The sequence below is a fragment of the Phacochoerus africanus genome, chromosome 2 (genome assembly GCF_016906955.1).
Source record: "Phacochoerus africanus isolate WHEZ1 chromosome 2, ROS_Pafr_v1, whole genome shotgun sequence".
NCBI classification, from domain to species: domain Eukaryota; kingdom Metazoa; phylum Chordata; class Mammalia; order Artiodactyla; family Suidae; genus Phacochoerus; species Phacochoerus africanus.
Window position 1 is genome coordinate 244968566 of NC_062545.1, and position 14006 is coordinate 244982571.

Below are 14006 nucleotides of genomic sequence, written 5' to 3' on the forward strand. Positions count from 1 at the left end.
AAACAACTAACAAAATGGAAATAAACACCTATTTATCCATAATTACACTGAATGTAAATGGATTAAGTGCTCCAACCAAAAAACACAGACTGGATGAATGCGTATGGAAACAAGACCCATATGCATGCTCTTTCCTAGAGACCCACTTCAGGCCTAAGGATGAATAAGACTGTGAGTGGGGGGATAGAAGAAAATATCACAAACAAATGGAAATCAAAGGAAAGCAGGAGTAGCAATACTCATATCAGACACAATAGACTTTAAGGAAAATCACAAGAGACAACGCAGGACACTACATAATGATCAAAGGATCTATCCAAGAAGAAGATATAACCATTGTAAATATATATGTACCTAACAAAGGGGCACCTCAATATATAAGGCAACTGCTGACATCCATAAAAGGAGAAATCACAGCAACACAGTAACAGTGGGAAACTCTAACACCCGACTTACATCAATGGACAGATCATCCAGACAGAAAATCGACAAGGAAACACAGGCCTTAAATGATACTATGGACCAGGTAGATTTAACTGCTATGCATAGAACATTCCACCCCAAAGCAGAACATATATTCTTCTCAAGTGCATATGAAATATTCTCCAAGATAGATCACATCTTGGGCCACACATCAAGCCTTGGTAAATTTTTAAAAATTTAAATTACTTCAAATAGTTTCTCTGACCACAATGCTATGAGACTAGAAATCAACTACAAGAAAAAAAAAAGCCAAAGAGGGGGAACCCACAAACTCCTGGAAGCTAAACAATATGCTACCACATAACCAATGGACCACTGAAGATATCAAAGAGGAAGTTAAAAGACACTTAGAAACAAATGACAATAAAGATACAACAATCCAAAACCCATGGGACACAGCAAAAGCAGTATGAGAGGCAAGTTTATAGCAACAGAATCTTATCTCAGGAAACAAGAAAAAGCCCAAGTAACCTAACCTTACACCTAAAGCAACCAGACAAAGAAGAACAGACAGAAGCCAAAATTAGTGCAATAAATCATAAAGATCAGAGCAGAAATAAATGGAGACAAAGAAAACAATGGGAAAGATCAATGAAAGCAAAAGTTGGATCTTATAAAAGATCAACAAAATAGATTTAGCCAGACTCATCAAGAAAAAAAGGGAGAGGGCTCCAATCAGTAAAATCAGAAAAGAAAAATGAGAAATTACAACTGACTCCATAGAAATATAAGGGATCATAAGAGACTACTATAAGCAACTACATGCCAATAAAATGGACAACCCAGAAGAAATGGACAGATTATTACAAAGGTACAACCTATCAACACTGAATAAGGAAGAAATTTAAGTTAAGAATAGAAAAATCACAAGTACTGAAATTGAACATGTGACTTAAAAACTTCCAAAAAACAAAAGTCCAAGACCTGATGGCTACACAGAGAAATTCTATCAAACATTCAGAGAAAAATTAACACCTGTTCTTCTGAAACTATTCCAAAAATAACAAAGGAAGGAACTATCTCAAGCTTGTTCTATGAGGCTATTATCACCCTGATTCCAAAACCAGACAAAGATACCACACACACAAAAAAAGTTACAGGCCAATATCACAGATGAATGTAGATGCAAAAATCTTCACAAAATATTAGCAAACCAGGGAGTTCCCCTCATGGCTCAGTGGAAATGAATCTGACCAATATTCATGAGGATACAGGTCCAATCCCTGGCCTTGCACATTGAGTTGGGTATCCAGCATTGCAGTAAGTTGATGTGTAGGTTGCAGACACAGCTTGGATCCCATGTTGCTGTGGCTGTGGCATAGGCCAGTGGCTACAGCTCTGGTTCGACCCCTAGCCTGGAAACTTCCATCTGCTGCAGTGAGGCCCTAAAAAGCATTTTAAAAAATTTAATAAACCAAATACAAATATATATTAAAAGCATCATAAGCCATGATCAAGTGGGATATATCCCAGGGATGCAATGATTTTTCAATATCCACGATAAACCACATTGACTAATTGAAAAAGAAAAAACATATGATTGCCTCAATAAATGCAGAAAAAGCTTTTGACAAAATTCAATGCCTATTTCCAATAAAAAAAAAAAAAACTCGCCTGAAAGTGCACATAGAGGGAAACTACCTCAACATAATAAAAACCATATATGACAAACCCACAGCTAACATCATTCTCAATGGTGTTAAACTGAAAACATTTCCACTAAAAACATTTCCACTAAGATCAGGAAAAAAAAAAAAAGAATGTTCACTTTCACCACTACTATTCAACATCATTTTGGAAGTTCTAGCAATGGCAATCAGAGAAGAGAAAGAAAGAAAAGGAATCCAAATTGGAAAAGAAGTAAAACGATCACTGTTTGCAGATGACATGATACTATACTTGGAAAACCCTCAAGACACTACCAGAAAACTGTTAGAACTCATCAGTGAATTTGGCAAAGTTTCAGGATACAAAGTTAATACAAAGAAATTGAGTTCATTTCTATAAACTCATAATGAAGGATCAGAAAAAGAAATCGGAGAAACTATTCCATTTACCATTGCATTGAAGAGAATTAAATGCCTAGGAATAAACCTACCTAAAGAGACAGAAGACCTATACTCAGAAAACTGTAAGATGCTGATGAAAGAAATCAAAGATGACACAAACAAATGGAAAGATACACCATGCACTTATAATGGAAGAATCAATATTGTCAAAATGACTATACTACCAGGGCCATCCACAGATTCAATGTGATCCCTATCAAATTACCATGGATATTCTTCACAGAACTAGAACAGAATATTTTAAAATTTGTATGGAAACACAGGAGACCTCCAATAGCCAGAGCAATATTGAAAAATAAAAACAGAACTGGCAGGATCAGGGTCCCTGACTTCAGACAATATTACAAAGCTACAGTTATTAAAACAATATGGTACTGGCTCAAAATCAGCCATATAGATTAATGGAACAAGATAGAAAGAACAGAAATAAACCTAAGTGCCTATGGTCAACTAATCTATGACAAAGGAGGCAAAAACATACAGTGGAGAAAAGATAATCTCTTCAATAAATGGTTCTGGGAAAACTGGACAGCTACATGTAAAAGAATGACATTAGAACACACTCCAACACCATACACAAAAATAAACTTAAAATTGATTAAAGACCTAAAGGTAAGGCCAAATATTATAAATTCCTAGAGGAAAACCTAGGCAGAACACCCTTTGAGCTAAATCACAGCAACATCTTGTTTGACCCAGCTCTTAGAATAATGACAGTAAAAACAAAAATAAACCCATGGGACCTAATTAAACTGAAAAGCTTTTGCATAGCAAAAGAAACCATTTTTAAAAATGAAAAGACAACCTACAGAATGGGAGAAAATCTTTGCAAACAGTGCAAAATTCAAGAGCCTAGTCTCTAAAATATATAAATAATGCAAACATTTCAACAACAACAACAACAAAAGAAATGAACAACACAATTGAAAAATGGGCAGAAGACCTAAATAGACATTTCCCCAAAGAAGACATATGGATGGCCATTAGGCCCAGGAAAAAATGCTCAACATCACTAATTATTAGAGAAATGCAAATCAGAACTACAATGAGGTACCACTTCATGCTGGTCAGAAAGGCCATAATTAACAAGTCAACAAATAATGAATGCTGCAAAGGGTGTGGAGAAAAGGGAATCCTCCTTCACCATCAACGAGAATGTAAACTGGTACAACCACTATGGAAAACAGTATGGGGGTACCTCAGAAAACTAAATATAGAACTACCATATGTTCCAGCAATCCCACTCCTGGGCATATATTCAGACAAAACATTCATTCAAAAAATACAGGTGCCCCTATGTTCTCTGCAGCGCTATTCACAATAGCCAATACATAGAAACAACCCAAATGTCTATAGACAGATGAATGGATTAAGAAGCTGTGGTATATTTACATTAAAGAGCATTCTGCCTATGTTTTTCTCTAGGAGTTTTATAGTATCTGGCCTTAAATTTAGACCTTTAATCCATTTTGAGTTTATTTTTGTGTATGGTGTTAGAGAGTGTTCTAATGTCACTTTTGACATGTATCTGTCTGGTTTTTCAAGCACCATTTATCAAAGAGACTATCTTTCCTCTACTTTATATTCTTGCCTCCTATGTCATAAGTTAGTTGACCATAGGCACTTGGGTTTATTTCTGTCCTTCTCTCTTGTTCCGTTGATCTGTATTTCTGTTTTTGTGCTAGTACCACACTGTTTTGATGACTGTAACTTTATAGTAGAGTCTTAAATCAGGGATCCTGATTCCACGAGTTCCATTTTTTTCTCTTGAATATTGCTTTGGCTATTGGAGGTCTCTTGTGTTTCCATACAAATTTTAAAATATTTTGTTCTAGTTCTGTGAAGAATGTCCTTGATAATTTGATAGGGTTTGCATTGAATCTGTAGATTGCCTCAGGTAGTACTGTCATTTTGACTATATTGAGTCTTCCAATCCAGGAGCATGGTGTATTGTTCCACCTATTCATGTCCTTGATTTCTTTCATCAGCCTCTTATACTTCTCAGAGTTTAGGTCTTTTATCTCTTTAAATAGGTTTATTCTAGGTATTTTATTCTTTTTGATGCAATGGTAAATGGGATTGTTTCCCTGATTTCTCTTTCTGACTTTTCATTGTTAGTATACAGAAATGCAATTGATTTTTTGGATCCTGTGACTTTACCAAATTCATCAATGAGTTCTAATAGTTCTCTGATAGTGTCTTTAGGATTTTCTAGGTAGAGTATTATGTTGTCTGCAAACAGCCATCATTTTACTTCTTTTCCAATTTGGATTCTTTTTCTTTTCTTCTATGACTGCCATGGCTAGGACCTCAAAAACTATGTTGAATAACAGTGGTCAAAGAGGAGCTCCTTGTCTTGTCCCGATATTAGTAGAAATGCTTTCAGTATTTCACCATTGAAAATGATGTTAGATGTGTGTTTGTAATAAATAGCTTTCATAATATTGAAGTAGTTTCCCTCTATGCCCACTCTCTGGAGAGTTTTTAATCAGGAATGGGTGGTAAATTTTGTCAAAAGCTTTTTCTGCAACTATTAACATGCTCATACTTTTTTCTTTTTCAGTTTGTTGATGTGGTATGTCAAACTGATAGATTTGCAGATACTGAAGAATCCTTGCATACCTGGGATAAATTATACTTGATCATGGTGTATGACCTTTTTAATATATATTTTCATGTGGTTTGTTAATAAGGAAACCATTGAAAAAATGAAACTACAACCCACAGAAAGGGGAGAAAAATTTTCAAGTGACGCATATGACAAAGGTTTAATCTCCAAAATATATAAGCAACTCATACAACTCAACCCAAAAAAAAATAATAATAACCCAATTTAAAAATGGGCATAAGACCTAAATAGACATTTCTCCAAAGAAAACATAGAGAAGGCCAGCAGGTGCATGAAAAAATGCTCAACATCGCTAATCATTAGAGAAATGCAAATCAAAACTACGATGAGGTACCACCTCACGCCATTTAGGGTGGCCATCATTAACAAGTCAATCAACACCAAATGTTGGAGAGGATGTGGAGGAAAGGGAACCCTTCTTCGCTGTGGGTAGGAATGTAAATTGGCATAACAACTATGGAAAACAGTACGGAAATACCTCAGAAAACTAAATATAGAACTACCACATGACCCAGAAATCCCACGCCTGGGCATATATCCAGACAAAACTTTCATTGAAAAAGATACATGCACCCATATGTTCATCACAGCACTATTCATAATAGCCAAGACAACAAAACAACCTAAATACCCACTGACAGATGAATAGATTAAGAAGATGTGATACATATATGATATGGAATACTACTCAGCCATAAAAAAGGACAAAATAATGACATTTGCAAAAATATGGATGGAACTAGAGACTCTCATCCTGAAGTAAAGTCAGAAAGAGAGATACAGACAGCATAAGATTATCACTTTTATGTGGAGTCTAAAATATGGCAAAAATGATCTATCTATAAAACAGAAAAGATCATGGAAGAAAGACTTGTTTTTGCCATGGGAGAGTGGGGAGGGAGTGGGATAGATTGGGATTCTGGGGTTAGTAAATGCAAATTGTTGCATTTGGAGTGGATGGGCAATGGGATCTAGCTGTATAGGACAGGGAATTATATTCAATCATTTGTGATGCATCAGGATGGAGGATAATGTGAGAAAAAGGATGTGTGTGTGTGTATGTATGTATATATACATAAAAGTGACCCAGTTATACATACGTATGTATACATGAAGTTGGCAGAACATTTTAAGTCAACATAATAAAAAATAAGTGTTTTCCAATTAAAAAAAAAACCATATTGATCTTAAAGCAAACATAGGAGAATTACAATATCAAAATAAAGATAATAATACCAAATTGTTAATTATTCCAAAACATGTAAATTAAACTTGGCAGTTAAAAGAGAATGTCAGACTGGATTACAACATAGTCCAACTTGTGCAATATTTACAAAAGATACACCTAGAGCATGAAAATAATGAAAAGTTGGAAAGAAAAGAATGAGAAGAGATACATGAGACAAATACTAAGGAAAATACAGGTAGTGTAGAAATATTAATCTCAAAGAGGACTTCAAGACAAAGACTCAGCATCATGGAGAACAGAACTTCTACACAACGATTAAAGATGAAAGTCGCTAAAAGCAATATAACAATCCTAAACATGTAAACACATTATTAAATGGACTCAACATATATCAACAAAAATTGAAAGACCTGCAGAAAAAGACAAATCATCGTGATGGTGGGAGATTACAATATGCTTTTTTTGACAAATTATGGTTTAAGCAGGCAAAAAAAATTCAGCAAAAAATATAGAAGAGGTGAATAACACAATTAACAAAGTTCATCTAATGGAACATTTATAAATATATATTATGTATTTAATAGGGGCTATAAAAGACAGCTCAACCAATTTTAAAGGATACTTGTCAAATGAATCTAAGTGGTTCCTTAAACTTGAGGAATATAGTTGTGACTGTGGGGAACATGGGGTTCAATCTTAAATGAACCAAAATAAATTTTCTCTCATCTTATACTACAAAGAATAGAAACTAAAGTATGAATAGTAAAAAGGTTAAACAAACAAAAAAAGATAATTGAATTTATAAACCAAAGCCAGGAAAAATGGGAAACAACCCAAAAAACAATATCAGAAATGAAAGAGGGTCATAGTTACAGAACAGAAGGACATTATAAAGATAATAAAGAATACTATTTGACAGTGTTTGACAACTTTGGAAGATATAAATATATCAATGCTATGCAATAAAATATTTAAAACATTTGATTGGAAATGCTCTGATAGGATATTCTATCATTTAGTTTTTACAATCTAAGTAGTTTCTTACAAATATCATTTCTACACATATGGAGTTATCAAGAAATAAATGTTTTCCACTATCTTGAAAAGAAAAAAGCTGTGGTACATATATACAATGGAGTATTTACTACTTAGCCATAAAAAAGAACAAAATAAAGTCATCTGCAGCAACATGGATGGAACTAGAGATCCTCATATTAAATGAAGTAAGTCAGAAAGAGAAAGACTAATACCATATGATATCACTTATATGTGGAATTTATAATATGACACAGATCACTTATATGTGGAATTTTTAAAAAGGCACATGATCCTTTCTATAAAACACAAACAGATCACTGACATGGAGAGCAGTCTCATGATTGCCAGGGGAGAAGGGAGAAGGAGTGGGGTTGTTGGGGACTTGGGGGTTGGTGGATACAATGGTAACATTTGGAATGGAGGGGAATGGGCTCCTACTGTACAGCACATGGATCTGTGTATGATTGCATCACTTTCTGAACAATACAAGCTGAAGAAACATTGTAAATCATCCATAATAAAAAAACAATAAAAATAAAACAAGGTTTAACAGAAGATTTAACAATTTGAGTGGCCTTTGAAGAGCATGATCAGGGAGCAGGAACAGCCTGTCTGAACTTGAGACCAGAAAGCAAGGGGCTGTTCAGGGAACAGTAAGTGTGTGCTAGAGTCAACTAAGATTGTATCTACTTATATTCCCAGAATCACTCTGCCTCCATGACCAAAGTTACTTGAGATGGCTGGTGTGTCACAAGCTGGTTTTTTTTTTTAATCACCTTCCTATTTGATACTTCAAGACACACAGTTACTTGATGTCAAGCTGTGAAGTATTATGTTTATCTAGTTAGAAGCTAATGTTTTGTACATTTTTTTTGTATGAGGAAGTGATGTAGCTTGCCCTGATTTTTTTTTTTTGGGTCATCTTTAATATATTTATGCCAGAATTTTAAAGAAAACTTTCTTGTTCAGGTGTGCATCGAAGAACCACATTTATTCAATGGTTGATGTTGTTTGGTGATATTTGTACACAAACCCTCTTTTCTCAGTTTTATAGATACCAATAAAATGAACATAATAATTCACTTTAAACTTTTACTACCACAGTTGCTGCCTCTTCTGGAATTTTGGAATTTTAATGAAACTTCCCTTTTGCGTTACAGGGAAAATGATGTTGGTTAATGGTCAATCTCAAAAATCAATTGTGCAGGAAAAAATACTACCCTGAAAAAGAACTTTGTGTTCAGATTTCTTGACACGTGATCACATTCAAAGTAATATATTAATAAAAGATCACCTAAGTTACACAAGCAGTGACAGGGAATCCTGGATTTGAGCAATGCTGGGCATGATTCTTTCTTACCTAAGGGCCTCTCCTGTGTAAGAAATTCAAGGTCATTCTGCAGCCATGCCCTTGGGCTGGCAGGTGATACTGCCACCTGCGTTCCCCAAAAATGCCACTACCAGCCTCCCCTATCCACGCAGTTTTGTATATCTCACTGTACGGACTTTGTAGAAAATGTATATTTTATAGTTTGCACAGTATTACTTTACAGGAAGGGTGGCGGAGCATCTACAGCCTAGAGCCCCAGAGCAACAGCTTGACTTTGTGGCTCCAATTTTAACTGCATCTCATTTCTCTAGCATGGTAATAGCTAATGTGTAACTCCTTTGAGAGAAGGCGCTCCCTTGTCTGTACCCATCAGAATGTTCTCTTGACACTTCCATGTTGGTTCTTCTTTAACTTTTCTTTTTGTACATTTTTTTTTTCTAAAGAAAAAAGTTATCACAAAAGTATTCTGGCTCGTGTCCTTTGTTTTAAGCTTCATCCCTGGGCAAACGTATTTGAAGAGTCACAGGGTCTGAGCTCCCTAAGTGCTTATCCCCTTCAGTTCCATGCCTACTGAGATAAGACCTAATAGAGGCATGGTTGACGACCAGTACGTCTTTTCATGGTTGAGTATGTGTTTAGGCAAAAGAATTCTTGACATGAAGACACTGAAAGGCACCTTCTGGATGCCTACCAAGCAAATACCTTTGTCTTCAGCCTGCCCAGAGATACTTCTGAGACGTCAGTAAAAAGTCAGAGTCATCTTGAGCAAAAGAAGTAACCTCTGCTGAAGCTTTCCCTCATCCCTCACCTCATTCTCTCCTAAAGTTACTTACACTTACACACACACACACACACACACACACACCCCTTTTGAGTGACATCTGACTACAAGTTGGGGAAGGGGGCAAGAAAGCAAAGTGTTGAAAGCCCTACTCATGCCAGATGCTAAGCCACAACCATACTCTGGTTGCTCTCAAAACGATGAGCCCAGAGAAGCTGTGCCGATCCCAAGGTCTACACACATCAACACTAATATTAGAATCCAGGTGTGCCCAGCTCCAAACTCCATTCTTTCTGCCACATCGAAATGCCTCTGAATCGAATCCTCATCTTTTCAGAGGCCCTTCAATGTGATCACCCTACTGAGGTGAACTTAGGTGGTTCAGGGGATGGTGTAGGGAACAAAAGCACATGATGAGAAAGATGCATTCTGCTCATGAGAAGGGATCATTTGTGAGCTCCAAGTCTTCCAATCTTGTATAAGCTAGTTCAGTACACTGTGACTGTCGCCCAGTTTCAGAGTGATGCATTTCCCACACATTTTATGTTTTCATAACAGCAATGAGAGATCAGTTTTATTGCACTGTTCCCAAGACATTCTGAAAAATACTGGCAGGATATATTGACATTACCTTACCTATTTCTTACCACAAAAAGAAGACCATCTACATGGAGGACAGCCAGATGGTATTTCCAAGAACCTAAGCAGAAAAGTGAGGGTTATACTTCTACTCGTCTCTCTGGTTCCCTTCTGGGAGGATCTGTTAGAAGTGTTCCGAGATCTCCGGCCCCAGACCCCTATTCCCTGGCCTGGGGGGTTACTGGTACATGAGTGAGTGAGTGATGCTCCACAGGACACTACCTGGGGGCCCAAGGAATAAGGGCCACACCCCCTGGGCTCACTGAGCTGGGTCAATTCCTCCTGCTATGACAAGGCAGCCTTAAGTGTTACCCTTGCTTAACTTCAAGTCATTACACAGCCCTCACGTTAATCTGTCAACCCTTCCATTGAAGATTCATTTCTTAGACGTCAGACCTCTGCACAAGGGACTTCTCCAAAGGACAATGCCCTGGGACACAAAGTCTAAATAGGAATGGTTACAATGACTTCAGAATGAACTCTACAATCAGTTTTTCTCTTCTTTAACGGAAAACCCTGGGTAGCCTGATAAGTCAGACTCGCTGTGAGAGGGAAGCCGAGAAAAGCCAATGAAAGGCAAATAAGGACTGCATACAGGGAGTTCCCATTGTGGCTCAGCGGTCACGAACCTGACTGGTAGCCATGAGGATGTGGGTTCAAACCCTGGCCTCGCTCAGTGGGTTGGGGATCCAGCGTTGCTGAAAGCTGTGGTGCAGTTCGAAGACATGGCTCGGACCTGGCATTGCTGTGGCAGTCATGTAGGCCAGCAGCTGCAGCTCCAATTCAACCCCTAGTGGGAACTTCCATATGCTGCAGGGACAGCCCAAGAAAGCAAAAATAATCATAATGATAATAAGGGTTGTTTTTTTTTTTAAGTGTGTATACAGGTAAACTCCTGAGACAATTAGCCCCTGAGGATGTGGATGACATCTTTCATTTCTCTGATTCTGCACGCAGAGGAGTACCTGACAAAACCAACAGTGAAACCTTGTCAAATAGATGGATTCCAGGCTTCTGCTTAATTTGGCTGAGGAGACTATGAGTCATTTGGAAATACGGAAAATTCAAACGGGGCCTGGAGGTCCATGACAGAGAAGTATATTCAGATAGAGAAGTCAGGGTGAGGAAGGTGCACTTGGCAGTTATGAGTATGTGGGTGCCTGTCTTGGTAAAGTGGAGCAAGCCCTCCAACTTAGCCACAATAGGCAGAGGGGCTATATAATGCTCCACGGCAGCAGAAGGCGAACCGGCAGATTCCCACACACAGAAGGAGAAGGAATAGGCATCATTGGAATGATTTAAAGAGCAGAAGAGCCAGGAGTAGCATTTTTGTTTCAAAAGCGCTGCCTTGATTTCCTAGCATATGCAACAACCACCATATCAAGAGTGTTAAATACCTTGGAGGCAGATACAAGCACCGGGTGGCCCTCAGTCCTTTTACGGAGCTTACATTAAAGCTGTTATACTACTCTCGTCCTGCTGAATTCAAACTAAGGACTAGAGAGGAACCACAAAGTTCTCGCCTGTAGCTTTGTTCTAGATTCAGATGTCCCAGGATCAATAGGTGGTTAATGAGCATCTCGTGTGTGTCAGGAATCATGCTAAGAATTGGGAATATCCAATGAAATTGACTTGCTTCCCCTCATGGAATTTAGAGTCAAGTGGAAGAAAAGGGACACCACAACAAAACACTCAGAGCTTTGAAGGAAACCTGATTTAGCTAGGCCAAGATATCTGTATAGTGATATACATGTTAGAATGAGGAGGAGGTAACTGGAGAGAAAGTAGAGAAAGCATATGAGGCCGGCCAAGAGAACAGCATGTACAAATGTCCTGAGGCAAGAAAGAGCTTTACACGTGCAAAGAGCTGAAAGGAAGCCAGAGTGCACCCACAATCGGGCGGGCCATTCAAGGGGAAGTTTGGCACCTCTTACCTCTTGCTAAGCCCCTGTGGGTTCCTCGATTTGGTCCAGCTCGTCCCTGTGTTAAGGCAGCCACCAGTGGAGTAGCCAGTTACGTCGTTCTCCATTTGTTCCCCTCTCTTCCTCAACCTGGTCCCTGCCAGCAAAAATCTGGAAGGCAATTTCAATAACTTGAGACATAGGCACATCCCTAAAGCCCCTTCCAACTCTTGGATTTTTCTCTCTATATACGGGCTTCTCTGACCAATAAAAGCCCCAGGCCTTTAACCCATCAACCATCTTTAAATTCCCCGAGGCTTCACGGTCTATAGCTGTGTATATGCCTAGAGGCTTTAGAGATCCTTTCCAGAAATTCTGAAGAAACTCCACTGGGTTTCTGTTTGACCTCCCGAACTTTACTCAGACGTCTCTGTTTCGGCCCCCTCTTCACAATCTTGCAAGAATGCCATCTCGATAAGGTTCAGGTTTTGGCCTCTCCCCAGCACTGCATCCCAATCAGGATCCACTGTTGGTTCAGCGGTGCCTCCAGCAGCCTGTGCCGGCTGCCAGGGATTGTGTGTGAAGCTGATTTGCCCCCTCTCTGACCTCATCCAGCACCATTTTATGTTCCTCTCATAACATAAAGGTGAGGAGGGTATTTAATACATTTGGAACACTGGCCCAGGTCGGGGTGTGGGTTGCAAAAAATTCGTGGCAAAAGATTTTCTGTTCTCTGTTGATCATCTCTCTAAGTTGCTACACTGGTCTTCCCGTTAGAGAAATCTGAAGTTGAAAAAGAAGAATGGACCCAGATCAATCCCAACGACTCCCCAGTTTGAGCATTCCCACCTCCAGTGGGGGCTTGCCTTAAGGGATTTTGCCCCACCTGACAGGATCCAAAAACAAAGTCCCAGGCCTTCAAGCCAGGTACCTTGGTGGTTGTCACCTTTATACTGTCTGCCCACTCCCACCAGGTGGGCCACAAACCCACAACCAGCAGGACCTCACAGAGAACATGGGCACAAGCTTATATCTTTAACAAGGTTACCCGAAAGGCATCTTCCAAACCCCTCAAATGTTTTGGTTGGTTTGTTTGTTTGTTTGTGTTTTTTTCCCCCCACTATAAAATGAAACTAAGTGCCGAGGTTGAGGGCACTTCGCCAGGTGCATCAAGGGACAGACCCTGGAACAAAGGGACCAGGCAGCTGCTTGGACACATGCACAGGCTCTCAGTACTAGCAAGAGGCTCCCAAACCAACAGGCAAAACTTCTGACAGGACTTACCTCCTGGTTAGGCAACCAAATTTGTCACTGGGCCAGCTTCATTTTGCCAGATGCATTTTGCCAGATGCAAAACCAAATCGCTAAGAAGCTTGTGAGGAGGAGTGGGCGGGAAAGATTTCATCACTAGGCAGCCACGCAAAGACCAAAAAAGCTCTCTCAAACCCGCCCCCTGGGAGCCAAGGGGTTTGTGGCATTTGTGGGATAGCCAATAAAGAAGCAGGGCTGTCTGAGGCATGGGGCGTGTAGGAGCGTGATCGGGAAAACGTGCCTTAACCCGGGCTCTGCACAGGTGCGCCGAAGCGAAGGCCCCTGAACTTTCAAAAGGTCACGAGGGATGCCAGCACATGCCCAGCTGGAGGGTGTCTGTGCTAGTCCTTCCTAACCAGCTCAGCTTGAACTAGACACAGCTGAGATTCCAGGTGCCTGGAAAATAACTGGGCCAATCATCTTATTTAGGCTCTGTGCCCGGCTTGGAGGACAAGCAAGTCTTATAACCACCTTGATCAGTGAAAACAAGTGAAATGGACTTGACTAATCACTATGCACTGTTTCAGAAAGAACCACGGGAAGAAAAAAAAAACACAGAGTAAGGAAACGAAAAGAGAAAAGTATGTAAAAACATTTTCAAATATCATCTTTATCACACTGTGTGTAAACTCAGAA

At 39.1% G+C, this 14006-nt stretch overlaps 1 protein-coding gene across 4 annotated transcripts in view; it reads right to left on the minus strand.

Moving 5' to 3' along the window:
• The window catches only part of LOC125120192 (acyl-coenzyme A amino acid N-acyltransferase 2-like), a 36804-nt gene extending 23276 nt beyond the window's left edge, over positions 1-13528 (minus strand). For 2 of the 4 annotated variants that reach the window (XM_047768055.1, XM_047768053.1), the window contains exons 1-3: positions 13344-13528; positions 12093-12230; positions 10156-10219 (exon numbers count right to left, since the gene is read on the minus strand). The gene's annotated coding sequence lies outside the window, so the exon portion shown is untranslated. Of the gene's footprint in view, positions 1-10155; positions 10220-12092; positions 12231-12465; positions 12621-13343 lie in introns of those variants that run through there. The other 2 variants (XM_047768057.1, XM_047768056.1) reach the window with 2 other exon arrangements.
• Positions 13529-14006: the final 478 nt, after the last annotated feature.